The sequence below is a fragment of the Lissotriton vulgaris genome, chromosome 11, assembly GCF_964263255.1.
Source record: "Lissotriton vulgaris chromosome 11, aLisVul1.2, whole genome shotgun sequence".
Lineage (NCBI taxonomy): Eukaryota > Metazoa > Chordata > Amphibia > Caudata > Salamandridae > Lissotriton > Lissotriton vulgaris.
In genome coordinates, this window is record NC_141699.1 from 814,090,205 (window position 1) to 814,109,213 (window position 19,009).

Below are 19,009 nucleotides of genomic sequence, written 5' to 3' on the forward strand. Positions count from 1 at the left end.
TCTTGTTGCAAAACGTTTGCAGTACAAAATGCACACAGTGCAGCACTGATGAATAACATCGTGCGGAAAAAATACAAAACAACACAAGATGTTTCAAATGGTTTCTTCTGTCAAAACATTGCACCAGAAAGCAGGTACTTGACCGCTTTCTCAATTATGGGGACACAGCGACAATTTTGCCGTCTCCCCCAGGGATTCAAGAATAGTCCAGGGTTATTTTAATCCAGAGTAACAGAGTTACTGCAGACGTTGGATGAGGAGGCATTATCTTATGTCGATGACATCTACCTTACGGACGATGATTTGGAAGTGCACTTGAAAAAAGTGAACACCATAATACTTGGGTTTGCTTCTGAAGGGTACAAATTTAATTTTAAGAAATCACGAATTGCCCACCTCAACGTCCTATTCTTAGGCTACGAGTTATCAAGTGAAGGCAAAAGCATAGCAGCAAACTTTCTAGAGAAATGTGCGCTGCTCCAACCTCTAAAAAGGCGGAAAAACTTACAGTCAATTCTATGTTTCAGGAAGTTTGGAAGAACTTACGTTCTGAATTACGCAGAAAGGGTTAAACCTCTCTACGAACTAATCAAACCTGATTTCAAACCAACTAATTGGACTCAAATACACACAGAAATTTTACGTTCAGTGCAAACAGACATGTTAGCAAAAACACAGTTACAAACACGCAACAACGTGCTCAACCTTGTGATCCGAATCATCCCAGGGAGATGCGGATTCACATACCTAAACTTTAATGAAGGTGAAAAGGTACCAATAGCATACAAATCACACTTGTACACACAAGCTGAAATGAAATTTACTTCTACACCAAAAATTCTGATAGCAGTTCAAACTGCAGTAGCAAAAGAGAGAGCCCTGGCACAGGGTAAACACATAATAATCGTTACACCTATATCTGCTCTAGAAGCAGTGACAAAAGTGAGCATTCCAAATGCAAAAGCTTTACATCTGAGATGGATACAATGGGTTAACTCTCTTGCTGCAACAGACGTTGAATACATCTTTGACCCCTACTTGAAAACACAAGAATTTCTACAATACGAACACGAATGTCCTCTGCCGACCGAAATTCTGCCTCTAGAAAATTACGGATGTATAATATATACAGACGGATCAGCTCAGCCCGCAATTGGGGGTAAACAAGCTTATAGTGCTGCGTGCGCGATTGTTAAAGGTCGCTGGCACAAAGGTAAATTCAGACCTATGGTCACTAAAACTCAATCACTCTGAGACTGTACAGCTCAGCGAGCTGAACTCCAAGCTTTCAAGATGGTGCTTGAAAATGCCCATTGCGCATTCCCCACACTCATAGTGTGCGATTCGTATTTCTGCGTCCAATCATACAACAAACACTTGCAGAGCTGGGTTCAAAAGGGTTTCAAGAATGCAAAAGGTGGCACAATTAAGCATAAAATGCTTTGGGAACAAGTAGTTCTATTACAAAAAGAACTACAAAAGACTCACATGATTCATACAATGAGTCATCAGCGTGATGGCGTTCATGTTGCAGGGAATTCATTGGCTGATGAAGCCGCAAAGGCAGCTGTACAAATGGCTTCCGTAGCTACAATCACTCGTTCAAAAAAAGTAATAGACGATGAAATATTGCTAGCAGTAAAAGCCTCAATGAAAGGCAGCTATGCAGCATTACCTCTAAACTATCCACTCACGTATACATACATAATTGATGCAAACTCCGTTCCTTTTGCTCTAATACCTGGAGTGGGGGACAGAGTAATTCCAAACAGGAACCAGAGAGGTGCTTTGATGCACGAAGCACATATGGGAGAGGGTCTGACACATCAAGGGATCTTAAAATCTCTAATAGAATTAGAAGTGATGTACTGGTGGCTGGGAATGAGCGTCCAAGTTTACGAATTCGGAATTAACTGTGATACCTGTTACAGAGATCATAGCTTTAAAAGCCTCCAGGTACCTGACTACAGTGTAGCCAGCCCAGTACAGACACCATTGTTAGACAGCATTAGACTTTGTACACACAGACGTCACAATGGACGAATGTGGTCTCAAAACTACTAGGACAAGATTCATTTGGATGTGGCCTCAGCGCTCGGCTGACGCCCGAACTGTTATAAAAGATTTGCGAGTCTTTATCCGCACATATGCAATCGGCAAGCTACATTCTGACTAGGGTCCTGCGCTTAGCTCTTGAGTTTACAAGGAGGCCATGACCAGCTTGGGCGTTGCATTGCAGTACTCAAGTCCATTCTATCCTGAGGGAAATGCGGTAGTGGAAAGAAAAAAATGTGACATAAAGCAATCTATAACAGCTAGGGTATTAGGTTCTGGTGATGGGTGGGTCAAACATCTAATAAGTGTCCAACGTAGTCTTAACAATCTGCCAAGAAATTCTCTGGGTGGAATCACTCCATATGAATTACTTTTTGGTACTATAATGAATCAAAGACCTTGATTGTCAAACTTCAGTGGTGGAACAAAAACCATTTGATATCAAAGATCGTTTGGCTGTTTTACAGGACTTAAATGAAACAAGAGGAAGTCTGAGTAACACAATACAGAAGCAAACGACCACTGAAGAAAAACCACCTGTCCCAGCAAGACCTGTCTGGATTACAAAGATTGGGGATCTAGTCACGGAAAAGATCGCGGTGAAGAAGGAATTTGGGCCTTCCTACAGAAAAGCAGTGCCTGTCTTAGCTATCCATGGAACAAGATCAGTGGTACTACCGCCCCTTGCTGGTAAAAAGGAGAACTGAGTCGTGTCCATCAGCCTGGTCGAACCACATCATGTTGCCGATAAAAAGTAGTAGTCCGAGTGGACTCCCAAGATGTAGCAGACGACCAAATCTTGCTACAATCCAAGAGTTTCAAATTGAAAGACTTATCATCTTTGATGAACCTGCAGTGAGAGAAGAAGGACTATGCAACAAATCCATGGAACCTGTGCCTCTTGAGACCCAAATAACAGTTCGTCAAGAAACTCCTGTCTACAATGATGTAGTCTCTGACTATACAAATATGACAAAGAAAGAAGCAGCTCCAACGATTCCAAACAATCCTGATGCTATTCCAACAATTGACAGAACTGCCTCTGGCTATTTTATCAACTTTGATACATTTTCTGAGGATCCCAGTGAACCTGAAACTACGCCAGTAAATAAAACTTCCAAAGAAAAAATAACCGAACTATTTCATCAACTTGAAAATACTTATCTGGCTTCACCATGGGTTGAATTTTGGATTGTGTTAGGTGTACTTTTTCTCCTACTTTGGCTAATTTTTTTGTTTGGGACAAATGATAGATGGAAAATACAGTACAATGGATCCAGCAAGTAAGAACATCAACTTGCTCCTGAAACCTCACAAATCATCTCATCGTGAGCGAAGAGACCTGTCATCTGTGAACATCACAGCCATTCCTATACCTGGTGGTATAGCATGGGATACAACTGATTATGACATTTATGACCCGGTGGAACTGTTGAAGATTCCACACCAATTTAAGGTTTCTTTGAGTGACTTTATCTCACCCAGCACATTTTCTGATGATTGGGACTTTGAAACTGTTAATAACATGATGACAGATTTGGAAATGTCAGTTAAATTCACAGAACATGAATACTTAGATGGTTCATCAGATTATGAACAAATGTATTGTTTTAATCATTATGGTCACCATTATTTGCACAAATCTACAAACCCTAGAAATATTTTTACTTACAATCAATGGGAACATTGTCCAAAGCCTCCAAAGGGCAGCTCGAAAACATTTTATGAAAAGTTTCCTTACTTTTTAGGTTTTAATGTCACAAATCCAGAAATGTTTTATTTCAAAAATATTAATAAGACAGGAATGGAAAACATGTTGACCAATACTAAACAAATTTATTATGCAAACTTTTATGCTCAGTTGTCTATATTAGGTTTTAACTTTTGGAAAGACAACATTGAGAAAAAAACTGTCTGGGGTACAAAAGACTGACAGGTGCAGGGTTTAGAAGCCTTATTCAGAGCCTGCATTATCCCAGAGCAAATAATGTTTTTAAAGGACACTGTTCAACAAACATCTTGTCTTGACTTGGCTAAGATAAAAGATTTAAACAAACCGTCCATACCTAAGCCCACGCCTGACAGTAATAACACTGCAGATGAGGAAGTAGACGTAAAACAGATTTTACAACAGAACAGAACTAATCCTGATTGGAAAAAATGGTTAATCTGGCCCACAGACACGAATAACTGTCAAGATAGATTCATGAACAAAACACAATGGTTCAAAGTGAATAGGCCAGATCCAAGATATTCCCAGAGACAACATCCACGGATAGTAACAACATACAGTGTAGGAAAACTATGCCTTGAGTGGCTACAGAAATCCACACTTCCAGAAATTAAACAACACTTGCCTTTACTCAAAGAAGGCCTTGATTTAAGAGACTTCTTACTTGGACCTCGTAAACAGCTTCAAAAACATTTCATATACGCCGGTATATAGGCTGCTTACAATGAAGCATGAAAAAGTCACGCAAATGGAAACTGCAGAAAGAATATGAGAAATGATGGTATTAATTTAGAGAAAGCTCTCTCTGTAGTGGACAATGGGTTAACAACTCTGTCCTCCAGAATTTATTCTTTGGACAGCATTGTATCCTCTGCCATTGACATAATAGAGCAGGACTTGCTAATGTTACAACATGGCCAGTGTCAATTACGTTCTATAATGCTTTTAGGCTGGACGTTACAAAATCTCCATTCAGGCTATGTGCCATGGCATCCAATCAGCACCACGTCATTGTTTTCTGTATTTAACCTTACAGATAAACAAATCTTGTTGGCACAAAAAGGAGCAGACTATACAGTGTTGAGCATAGAAAAACTGGAAAGATTACTATTAACTGTTTCTGAGAAACCAGTCGTAGAATAGATAATACATGGCACCATCACGATACCAGTGACCATTTTTCAGTTTCAGTATTGCTTAAAACACATATCAGCAGGCCTATATGAAAGGTTGGGTAAAGGGCACATTAAGTCAACCTGGAATTTACCATACACTCCTACATGTTGGAGTGGGGGAAAGGAAGTATTTCTTAGTGGTAAACATTGTAAGAACTCACTAAGCGGTACACTTTTATGCCAAGGTATTAATTTACACGGAGCCTGCGAGGGTTCTTCAAAAAACTTTTCTTGCCACCTGCACGGTTCACCAGCAGCGGTGATAGATCCAGTTTTTAGGCAGCTATCCAATAGTAGTTACATAATGTTGAATGATCACAGCTGTTGTGGCATATTGCCAGGAAAAGCCTATCTAGTTAGTGTGTCAGCCAGGATCACTTGTTGTATGCAAGTATTGTTTCCAAAAGGCAAGACAGACAGGGAGTCTGAGTTATGGCCTTCACTTAATATCTCCTCCATACAAATTGATACTTTAAGCAGAATGAAAGCCATTCTTTTGCAAAAAACTGTGCCACTGACCTCGTCCAGAGAAACGTATGATCTACAAGTCGCAAGGACTTCTGCAGAGATACATGCCCTATTATCAACAAACTGCCCAATACATTTTGCAGAAATGTTAGGTCTTATCCTAAACATATCTGATACGAGTGGTATTGCTCATGCATTTAAGATAATTTTTTCTGGACTGTTAGCACCCTTTAAAGCAGTCCTCTGCATTTTTCCAAACTTCGTGCACTCTGTGTTTGGTGCCCTGCCTTTCATTTTGGGAGTCGTAGCAGGAATTCTTTTTTTATTCCTTCTGCTCTGATGTGGCAAGTCCAGTCAACAACGATACCTAGGCTACCATGGAAGACGCTCTTCTAGCCATGCGGTACCGTGACAGAATTACACACATTCTTGGCTTGGCTCGTTTAAGAGATCTGAATACCACCTGGTTCCTTTCATTCAGACCAATCTGGAAAGATTGCATCTTACCTGTTTTACGATGCCTGCTTAGCGGAGAAGAATGCGTGTTGGACATTTGTCTTACACTTCCATCAGTACTGCCATCAGATGTTGACGCCTTGCTAGGTCCGGTAATGACTCATGCATTGTGTTGCCCCCAACGGCTACCAATCCTGATGACGGCATTCTTTGAGGTCTCACCAGCAAGTCTAACTGAGGGTGAGATACGTGGAACAACAGGCACACGGATACGACCTACTGCGAACATTGCTAATGCGAATAACGCTGACTACGATGCTTGTGCACATTTGATCTACTAACTGAAGTAGTTCCACTTTCGCCTACTATGGTAGACGGTTTCTTTGCCAGCATAGACGATCTGATGTTTTCTCCTGAGAATAACTTTTAAATCGTGAACACAGAGTTCCATGAACTCTGCCAGCCGACCTTCGCTTTTTCAAAACAAACATTCTCAATTGGGAACTCTATTTTTCTATGATTCAATTTGTACTTTATCCAAAATAAAAAACGTTTGGGAACAGAATAATCTGCTTAAAGTAGAACTATTCATAGAGAACAAGAATTCTTTTAAACACTTCCTAGCGACAATATTTGGCCTTGTCCTGAAAACCAAAAAACAGTTTATATATTATGCTATGAGATGGTCTCGACCTTTTTTGTCTGTACTTAAGAGCTGTTTCATACATGTAATTTCGTGATTCATTAGGTTAGCATTAATCATTTCATGCTATTTATCATATATGTAAACGCTTTTCTCAAATGCATACAGTTTATGCTAATTTCGTGTACAGCCTTTTCAAATGCAAATTTTTGTATATTGGGTGGGACTGTAAACACATGCTTTAGATATGTTTCAAATACTTATAATTTAGTAATGTTGAACTTAATAAAGTGGAGTGGGTGTTGTATATGAATTTAGGACCCTAGTGTCATTTTCCAGATTCATGCCCATATATAGGTATAAATCACCCTATCCTTATATAGGTATGGAAATCATAACCATATTTAGACTTAGCCCATGCAGTCCAAATACGGCATGGCTACTTCCACTAGTTCTGAAAATCCACAACGATTTCTTGGCAAAACCCGCCTTCAGCAGTCAGGGACTTCCCCTTGCTTGAATAATAATGTATCCAAGAAATCATGGAATTTTCAAAGAACTGAGTCTTTGATGACGTTATTATGTCCAACCTTACATCAAACTCGGTACCTTCAAGGTATAATTATGCCCACACTTGCCCAGGCAAACACACAGTGGTTTGGAGCAGTTCGACTATCTACCTACACGACACAGCTCGCCGCAGCAAGTGCCGAAGCAAGCCGACAACTCCAGCAGACGCACTGAGAGACGCTGTCTTTTGTCCTGCTGAGAAATCCAGCTCCAGTGTTTCCAGGCTGCCCTTGCGGGGAAATCAAAGTTCTGAGAGAGAGAGATACAAGACCTCCTTCATTCTAAAACCAAGGTACAGAGCTGATTAGACCCTTAGAGAATTCTTGGAGAGATTCTTGGCAAAGAATACTTCAACTTAAGCTGCACCTCACTTACTTCTTCCCTCGTACTAGACCTAGGTTTAGTACACCGGGGTAGGCGTACTTTAGAAGCACCAGTTGAGTACTTTTAGTCATTATTTATTAATGTATGTATTCTATGTTATATTTTTTGGCTTAGAAACCATATCATGCTTTTATAGTATTATTTTATAACACTCTTTGTACTGTACGCATTGTACTTCACAACCAGTATCACGATTGTAGCAGTTCATTTCTCCTGCATGAGACTGTTCAATAAATACTTTTTTTTTTAAACGCCCGTCTCTCTATTTCTCTGCACCTCTGGTGAAACAAAGCATGCACGATTGACTGAGTGAAATAACTATCTATTGTTCCGCAACTCTAGAGATACTTTTCTTATTCTTGGGAAACAAGTTGTGATGTTTATGCAGTTGTCAGAAACTAATCCCTTCTTGTGAATTCGAGAAAGTTTCTAGTGACCTCTGAGCTAGCTGGCACTCACAATTATGTCTAATATATTATTTTTGTAATACTTTATTCAATACCCGATATAAAAAATATCATAAAAGCGTACACATTCCAATTTCACAATTTAAAAAAAACCATTAAACCGTACATTCTGTAGTATGAAATTCAACAACAGCAGAATTAAAAGCATTTTTATGATAAAAAGGACAATAAAAAATCTGTATAAATAGGCTAAAAGAAAAGGAAAAGACAGAGAATGACAATGCTTCATAGAATGGGTCGATACAGAGGCTTCATCATGCTTTTCTGGCTAAAAGCTTCAACCGTATTAGCCATGCACTTCCCCACAAACCACAGTGAGAGAGATAGTATCAGTTCTTAAAATTCGTAAACCTACCTGATAATTCCTTGAGCCCAAGTTTAAGCAGATAGGTTTTAGCCATTTGCTTCTCGCATGTCTATAACCTGGGCATGCAAAAAGGAAGTGTGCAATAGACCCTGTTGTGGCCGTACATCCAGGACATGAGACTACTGTGGCTTTTGAATCTCGGCTCTTCCAGCCTGCAATTAAAAAACTAAGTGGAAGGATTCCAATTCTCAGTTTCATGTACAGTGACCTGTCCCTGGGTGACTGAATGAAGTCTAAGTAGGGTTCCAATTTCCGGGCCGGCTTATATTCCAGAAACCGCTCGGTGAGGACACCCTTATTCGGACTCCTCATCAGCTCCATCTCGACCCATTCCCAATATGCTTTTTTTAGGTCTTGTTTCGAAGGCGGGGTCTGGCTATCCCATGCTTCCACATACCCTATGTCCATTACCAACCGCCTGAGATTGGAAATCCATTTAAGCTTGTGACCTGAATCCATTTCTATGAGTTCATTGAGAGCAGCAGCATAGTTAGCCAGTTCAGGGAGATGCAATTATCGTTAACTTTAGAGAGAGTAAAGTAGTGAGCCTAATCTGCGAAGAATACCAGTATATGGACAGGGGCCCAATTTGCACGAAAGACCTCACTTATTTTTACAGCCAAGGGCAATGCAACATTATGGGAGCCAGCAAATCTCCACCCATAAAAAGATGTCAGATGGCTTTGCCACCTATCCCTGGTTGGCCACAAATAACCGATTTGCACCACTTTATGGGTTAGATGAAGCTTATTGACTGGGAGATACACACAAAATAGGTGAAAGTACAACAACAACAGACTACGCCTATGTAAATAAACACAGGTGTAACAAAAGAGAAGCAGCTAACCAGGTCAAATATCCCACTATAATGTGTTGCGTTTCTATCTAGGACCCTAATTCGATATTCCCGATTTATGCCCTTATGTGGTTATAATAAATAGTATCCTTATAAAGGCATAAGAATCATATCCATATTTAGTAATAGCCCATGCAATCCAAAGTACAGCAAGGCTACTCTCATAGACTCCTAAAAAGTACAACGCGTTCTTTAAGCAAACCAAGCCTCCAGCAGCCCGGGAATCCCCCCTGCTTTTGTTTTGATTTGCATAAGAACTCCTGGAGTCCAGAAAGAACTGTTAGTTCTTAGTGACGTCTTATGTCCAACCTTACGTCAAAACCGGCACCTTTCAGGTATAAATATACCAACGTTGCCTTAAGCAAACACGGTGGTGTGGGGCAGAGCAGCTATCTACTTATCCGGAGCCCAGCTGATGCGAGAGCCAGAGGAAGCCGCCCCTCCCCTTTGACGCGCTGGAGAAGTTGCCTTTTCGCATGCCGAGAAGATCCAGCTCCGGTGTTCCCAAGTCACCCTCGCGGGTTGCTGGGAGATCGAGTCCCGAGAAGCGAGATACAAGACCTCCTTCATTCTAGAACCAAGGTACGGAGCTGATTAAAACCTTAGAGAGACTTCTTGATTCCGATACTTGGCAAAACTTAACTCAAAAACTGTAAACTCACTTACTCCTTCCCAAGTATTAGGCTTAGGTCAGGTACACTGGGGTAGGCGTATCTAGAAACACCAGTTGAGTTTGGTAGTCAATGTTTTTATGTATGTATATATTTTATCCATTTTAAAGTATCATATGGCTAAGAAACCGTATCAATACTTTTACATTATTATTTCATAATACTACTTTTACTGTATGCACTTTACTTTATGATAAAAATTGCAATTGTGGCAATTCATTTTCCTTGCATGAGAAAGAAGACTGCTCAATAAAATAACACCTTTTATTGAAAACACCCATCTCTCTATTTCTCTGCACTCTGGTGGAACTAAGCATGCACGATTGACTGAGTGAAATAGACGTCTATTGTTTTCACATGACTCTAGAGATACACTCTTTATTCTGAGGGAGCAAAGTTGTCATGTTTATGCGGTTGTCAGAAGCTGAATTCCTTCTTATCTATATCAGGGAAGTTAACCCCTCCCTATTCATTCGAGAAAGTTTCTAGAGGCCTCTGAGCTAGATGGCAAACCTAAATTAAGTCTCACATAGTCAGTAGAGACCTAGATGACCTCAGTCCTACGTCTACACTGCTGTTTATGTTATTCCAATGCGCAGAGCCTATTGGGAAAATAGGAACTACACTACATGGGGCCCAAAGTTTGGTAAGGCGAAAATATAACGCAAGTCACTAGAGTAACTCAGTCGTGCTTTTCACACAGACCCCTTTCTCCAGTAAAAATTCCAATAGACGTCTGGAGTGGGTGAAAGGTTAATATCCGACCAGAACTTAGTAGGATGAAATCCTATGTATTAGTTCTTGGTTTAGTCAACGTTGAAGTATACAGAGTTCCAAAATATTGTGCACCTAATCTTTGTTTCCTTGAAACTCGCTCTGCAACAAAAAACTTTCAGTCAAAGTGTCAGAAAGTGATGAAGAAAGGGAAAGAATTAGACTAGCAGCTCAATTGATAACGGACGACACACTAGTCCAAGCCAACGACCCGGGTTCAATACTCATCCCGGTCAATATAAGGAAAACCATAACTATAAAACTTATAGAAAATGGATTAACATCAAGAAGTGGTACAGTCATATTTGTGGTAGAGGTACATGAATTTCGGCAGACAGAAGTATTCTATACCTGGATAAACTTTCCAGTAGCACATTCTGTAACACATGAGTTCCACTACTACAAAATAGCGGAAGCTCCAGAGGAATACTCTCCTTTCGAGGAAATTGAAATTCCACTAACATACCAAGAGCACCTGCTCGGGTGTAAAGGCGCCCTAAAACTTCAAAATAACATCACCAGGCTCTGTCCACTAGGTAGACCAAGAGCCACGTGGCCGGTTCTAGCCAGCTACTCACCACACCCAGACATTGAAGCAATGTCAGCCATAGAACTTGTAGTTCAGTTAAAACAACTAATTAAAATACATAGACAATTGGCCGAATATGTCATGTGGACTTCAACAGTCCAACTTACAATTAAACTTCCACAAAACACCCATTATCAGGGGAACACAAACAAGATTACAACACAGAACATACAGTTGTGTCTTGGTAAAACACCCTCAAAACGGGAACAAATTCCATATTGGTTAGCTCAAAAAATCACCCAGATAGAGGCAGTATTTCCTGATACTACCCCACACAAAAAAACACAGAATTCTGACTATCTGCCTCCCAATGGGGATCGCACCACATGTAGAGGACTGTGACACTTGGGGAACAGTATTTGCTTCTATTTACACAAAAACACCTGGTGTTCTGTCTATGGTGGTTATACCAGATGTCCTAAGACAGATTCAGAATGAATACGGTCCAGAACCAGCTTTAACACTGGGTATGAAATTACTAGGGGCCAGATGTAGGTCGGTCGGTAACGGCCAAAAATCAGTATTTTCGGCCGTTACTGACCGGTTTACAAGATTTGGCATGTAGGGGGCAATATTTTACCGAATCGGTAAAATTACCAATTCGGTAATTTTACCGATTCGGTAAAATAAAACATCGGTAAATTTACCGATTTGAAGCCATCCATATGTAGGTGGGACTCTTCAGAGTCCCAGGAGCCTTTACGAATCGGTATTTTACCATCAAAACCAATTTGATGGTAAAATACCGATTCCGGTGTGCATGCACATGCGTGCATGCACACCTATGTCATGTGACAGGCAGACCTGCCCTTAGGGCAGGTATGCCTGCCACATGGCACCTGTGCCTGTTTTGGGAGTGCCAGAGGGTGTCAAAGTGACCCTTGTGAATTCATCAATTACCGATTTGGTAAATACCGAATCGGTAATGCCTAATCATTCCTATGGGCTTCAAAGCCCATAGGAATGAATGGGCATTACCGATTCGGTATTTAACCGAATCGGTATTTAATGAATTGTTAAGGATTCGGTAACGAATCCAGATGTTGGGACCTACATCCCATTTACCGATTTTGAAATACCGGATCGGTACAATTCGGTATTTCAAAATCGGTAAATGGGATTTACCTACATCTGGCCCTAAAAGACTTTAAGCAAGTCTCGGCTATATTATTAGCCAACATAAAAGGAGAAGCAGCATGTGTGGCAATCCGCCAGAAATTGAAGGAGACAGATATAACAGACCACCATTTGAACTTGCTAAAATCATAGAAAAATCGTATGAAGAGCTAGGAAGAGATAGTTTTGGTGGGAAACCGGTAAAACCCCAACTAATCGAAAATCCTGAAAAAAAATGTATTAGAAATAATCTAAATACTCCGAAAAAGAGTTGGGAGGGTAATAAACAATCCACTCCCAAGGAAAAACTATTTCGGTCTAGAGGAAGGTCTCCTCAACGGAGAGAAAGATCTCCTGGCCGAGGAGGCAAGTCTCCCCAAAGGGAACCCTCTGAAAAGAGATATAATCTCAGAGATAGGGATAAATTGAGAAAACCTGACAGATATCAAGATATTGATACACGTCCCTCTCGATCCTTCTCACTCAATCCTTCTCGATCTTCCTCACAGAAATCGGAAAGAAGAGGACGGTCAGAACACAAGGAAGAGCACGTCAAGTCCAAAGACAAAGAACCTGCTCATCAAAGTAAAAAATCACAATTTTCCAGAAATAAGGTAGCAAGTATTAAAATTAAACATGGTGAGGATTCTGAGGACACAACTGAAAAACGGAGACTGGGCCCAGACAATGCTAGACAGCGCAGCAGAAGTGAGCATAGCTCGCAAGATCCTGATGAATCATCTGGAGATAGTGGACACGAATGAATACATTCAAGTGGAAACTGCAGACACACGAGTCAGTGTGCCCCATAAACTATATGAAATAACATTACGTATAGAAAGGGATAAAACTAGGAAAATAAAAGGTCTCTTTTGGGAGAAACTTTCAAAAGGCTATGACATCCTGTTATCTGAAAAAGACTGGCCACCAGAGTTTGTCAGGGAGTGCCCTCATGGCGAAGAAATGATTATGCCTGCCTTCTCGAATCACATTCTGATTAATAAAAAATACACATTGGCAAGAAAATGGGCAGTGGCCCAAGCCCCTGCACTATACAAAAATCATGTAGGATGGGATGAGGATTCTCCTCCCCACAAAATCCAGTTAAAAAATCAACCCACTGCACAAAGGCAGTACCCAGTTAAACAAGATGCTAAAAAGCAAGTCAGGGAGATCTTAGATCAACTTGAATATCAAGGGGTGATTGAAACATGCACCTCACAAATGAACAATCCTTTGTTTCCTGTCCCCAAGCCAGACGATTCATATTGCCTAGTTTTGGACTACAGACATTTAAACTTCTGTTGTAAAACTTTTGCAGTACAAAACTCACACAGTGCAGCACTAATGAATAACATTGTGCGCAAAAGATATAAAATGACATTAGATATCTCTATTGGATTAGTCTGTCAAAACATTGCACCTGAAAGCAGGTATTTGACCGCTTTCTCAATAATGGGGTCGCAAAAACAATTTTGCAGACTCACACAGGGATTCAAGAATAGCCCAGGATTATTCTCAGCAAGAGTAACAGAGTTACTACAAATATATGATGATGAGGCATTATCATATGTCGATGACATCTATCTTGCAGATGATGACCTGGAGACTCACTTAAAGAGAGTGAACACCATGATACTTGGGTTTGCATCAGAGGGTTACAAATTCAACTTTAAAAAGTCAAGAATTGCCCATCTAACAGTCCTATTTTTAGGATATGAATTATCAAGTGAAGGCAAAACCCTTGCAGACAACTTCCTAGAAGAGTGTGCAGTACTCCAAGCACCAAAAACGCTGAAAAAGTACAATCAATACTAGGCTTCCTGAATTTCGGTAGAACATACATTCTAAATTATGCAGAGAGGGTTAAACCTCTCTATGAATTAATAAGACCTGATTTCAAACCAATAAATTGGACTCAGAAACACACAGAAATTTTAAGATCACTACAAACAGACATGTTAACTAAAACAAAATTGCAAACACGCGAAAACATACGCAACCTTGAAATCCGAGTCATCCCAGGAAGATGCGGATTCACATACCTGACCTCTAATGAGGGAGAAACTGTACCTATAGCTTACAATTCACATTTGTACACTCAAGCTGAAATGAAATTCAGCTCTACAGAAAAAATTATGACAGCGGTTCAAACTACTGTAGCAAAAGAAAGAGCCCTAGCCCACGGCAAGAGAATAACTGTTTATACAGCAGAATCAGCCCTTGAGGCATTAACAAGTCCACGCAATCTGAATACAGTGGCATTAGATACAAAATGGATACAATGGGAAAATTATCTTGCTACAGAAGACGTGAAATACTATTTTGACCCGAAACTGAATAAACTAGATGATCTAGAATATGAACAAGAATAGCCTCTGCCAATCAAAATTCTGCCTCTGGAACAATATACCTGCGTAATCTATATGGACAGGTTCGCACAACAGTACGATGTGGATAAAAAATCCTACAATGCAGCGTGCGTGATTGTTAAAGGTCGCTGGCGCACTGGTAAATTCAAACCGATGGTTACCAAAACTGAATCACTCCGAAACTGTTCAGCTCAGCAAGCTGAAATAAGATCTTTAAAGATGGCGCTTGAAAATGCGATCGCAAATTCCGCACACTGATAGTGTGTGATTCGCATTTCTGCGTCAAGTCATACAACAGTGACATGCAGACATGGATTAAAATGGTTACAAAGATGACACAGGTGCCACAATAAAGAATAAAATGCTTTGGGAACAAGTAGTTCTTTTAAAGAAAGAACTACAGAAGACTCACGTGATACACGCACTGAGTCATCAACGTGATGGCGTTCATGGTGCAGGGAATTCATTGGCTAACACAGCCACAGGGGAAGCGGTTCAACCGGCTTCCGTAGCCACAAAAAAGCGTTCAGAAAAACACATAGATGGGGAAACCATGCTGGCAGTAAAAGCCTCATTAAAAGGCGATTATGCAGCATTACCTCTCAACTATCCACTCAGTAATACATACATAATTGATGCGCACTCCGTTCCTTTTGCTCAAATCCCTGGAGTGGGGATAGAGTAATTCCAAACACGAACCGGAGAGTTTTCTTGATTGAAAGCGCACACATGGGACTGGGTCCGAGGCACCAACAGACCTTGAAATCTCTAATAGAATTACAATCAGAATACTGGTGGCCGGGAATGAGCTTGCAAATCTACAAATTTACAATGGATTGTCCAGACTGCAACAGAGGTCGCAGTTCTGGACCGGACCAGATTATTGGCAGGACATCTTTGTTAGAAAGCATCAGGCTATCTATAATGCAGAAATCCAACCGGAGAAATGCGTCCCCATAATTATTAGGACAAACTTAACTTAAAAATGTAGACCACCAGCACTCGGCTGACGCCAGAACTGTTATGAAAAGATTTGGGAGCCTTTATCGGCACATACGCAATTGGCATGCTACATTCTGATCAGGGTCCTGTGTTTAGCACTTGAGCTTACAAAGAGGCCATGAACAGCATGGGCATTGCATTGCGGTACTCTTCTCCCTTCCATCCTGAGGTAAATGCGGTAGTGGAAAGGAAAAACTGTGACATAAAGCAATCTATAACGGCGAGGGTACTAGGTTCGGTGATGGGTGGGTCAAACATTTAATAAGTGTCCAACGTAGTCTTAATAACATGCCAAGAAATTCTCTAAAAGGTTTCAATCCGTATGAACTTTTTTTTGGAACTAGGATGACCATCCAGGATCTGGATCGTCAAACTTCAGTGGTAGAAGAATAAACCTTTGATATCAAAGATCGTTTGGCTGTGTTGCAGGACTTGAATGAAACAGGAAAAAGTCTAAGTAACAGAAAGTTTAAGCCAACAACCACTGAAGAACCACCTGTCCCAGCAAGACCTGTCTGGATTCCGAAGATTGGGGATCTGGTCAGAGAAAAGATCGCGGTAAAGAAGGAATTTGGGCCTTCTTACAGAAAAGCAGTAACTGTCTTAGCTGTCAGCGGAACAAGATCAGTAGTACTACCGCCACTTGCTGGTAAAAAGTAAAACAGAATTGTTTCCATCAACCTGGTGAAACCACAATCATGTGGCCGATAATAAATAGCTGGCCCAGTGAACTACCAAGAAATAGCAGAAGACCAAACTTTGCTACAATCCAAGAGGTTCAAACTTAGAGACTAATCACATTCGATAAACCAACAGTAAATAACAAGGGACTATTTAACAAAGCCATGGAACTTGTGCCTCTTGAAACCCAAATTATAACAATTCATAATGATACACCAATCTACAACGATGTGGCATCAGAATGTACAAATGTAACAAAAGAAAATGCAAAGATCACTGGAAATCTGGAAGCAATCCCACCAATTGACAGAACAGCATCTGGCTATTTTATCAACTTTGATGACTTTTCCGATGATCCAAGTGAACATGGAGACAAGCCAGCAACAAAAACTTTCAAAGAAAAAATGACCAAGCTTTTACATCAACCACAAGAAACATATCTGATTTCACCATGGATTGAATTTTAGACTAAGTTAGGTGTACTTTTTCTCTTGCTTTGGCTCATCATGGTTTTGTGCTTAGGTAGATTCATTGATGGAAAATATAGTACAGTGGACACAGCAAGTCAGAACATTAACTTGGTCTTAAAGTCTGACAGATCCTCTCACATTGAGAAAAGATAACTATCATCAGTGAACATCACAGCCAATCCAATACCTGGTGGTATAGCATGGGACAGAACTGACTATGATATTTATGGCCCGATTGAGCTCTTGAAGTATCCACACCAGTTCAAGGTTTCCCTAAGTGACTTTGTGATACCAAGTTCATTTTCTGATGATTGGGAATTTGAAAATATACATAATATGATGTCAGATTTAGTAATGTCAGCTAAATTCAAAGAACATGATTATTTACAGGGTTCATCAAATTATGAAGAGTTATACTGTTACAATCACTATGGTCATCACTATTTGCATAAATCTGCACAACCTAGAAATGTTCTTACTTATAATCAATGGGAACATTGTCCAACTCCACCAAAAGGAAGTTCAAAGACATTTTTTGAGAAATGTCCATACTTCTCAGGGTTTAACAACAGTGATCCAGTAACGTTTTACTTTAAAATGTTAAATAAGACAGGAATGAAAACAACGTTGACAAATACTAAATTTATTTATTCTGAAAAATGTTATGACAAAATGTCTACATTTGGTGTTGAGTTCTGGAAAAACAACATTGAAACAAAAACCATCTGGGGTACAAAAGATTGGCAGGTACAAGGTCTAGAATCATTATTTAGAGCCTGCATGATCCCAGAACAAATTATGTTACTGAATGATAACATTCAACAAACTACCTAGCTAAGATAAAAGACTTAAACAAACCGTCTATTCCGAAGACTATACCAGATAGTAATAGCACTACAGATGTGGAAATAGACGTATCCCATATTTTTCACCAAAACCGAACAAATCCTGATTGGAAAAAAGGGTTGATCTGGCCCACAGACACAAACAACTGTCAAGATAGATTCCTGAACAAAAAACAGGGGTTAAAAATTACCAGGCCAGACCCAAGATATTCCCAGAGACAACATCCAGGGATAGTTACAACATACAGTGTAGGGAAATTATGCCTTGAGTGGCTACAGAAATCCACACTGGCTGAAATTAAGCAACACTTGACTTTACCTAAAGAAGGTGCTGACTTGCGAGATTTCATAATGGGACCTCGCAAACAGCATCAAAAACGTTTCATAGCGGCCGGTATATACGCTGCAAACAACAAAGCTTGGAAAGTAATGCAAATTGAAACAGTGGAAAAAATACGAAAAATTGATCGTATAAATTTGGAAAAATCACTTTCTGTTGTGGACAATGGATTAACGACTCTGTCTTCCAGAATATATTCACTGGACAGTATTGTGTCATCTGCCTTTGATATAATAGAGCAAGACTTGCTAATGCTACAACATGGTCAGTCTCAATTGCGTTCTATTGTACAGCTTGGCTGGATGTTGCAAAGCCTACGTTCAGGCTACGTGCCATGGCGTCTAATCAACGTAACGTCATTATTTTCTATCTTTAACCTTACTGATAAACAAATCAGTTTGGCACAAAAAGGAGCAGATTATATGATTCTGAGAATTGAAAAACTTGAGAGATTACCATTGACAATGTCAGAGAGACCTGTCATTGAATGGATAATACACGGAAGCATTACAATTCCGATAACAACTTTCCAGTTTAAAAATTGCCAAGAATATATACCAGCAGGCCAGTATGAAAGGTTGGGTAAAGAATACATTAAATCAACCTGGGATTTACCTTACACACACAAATGTTATAGTGAAGGCAAAAAGGAGGTATTCCTTAGTGGCAATAATTGTAGAAAATCACTAGGCGGTACATTTCTGTGTCAAGGTATTAACTTGCATGGAGCTAGCAAAGGGTCTTCAAATAACCTTTCATGTCACCTGCAAGGCACTCCTGCAAAACAGATAGAGCCATTCTTCAGACAAATTTCCAACCAAAGTTACGTTTTAATAAATGACCACAGCTGTTGTGGAATGGTGCTAGGAGAATGTTAACTCATTACTGTTACTTCCAGGGTCGTTTGCTGTATGCAAGTATTGTATCCAAACAGCAATCCAGACATGGAGGCGGCAATATGGCCTCATGTGAATAT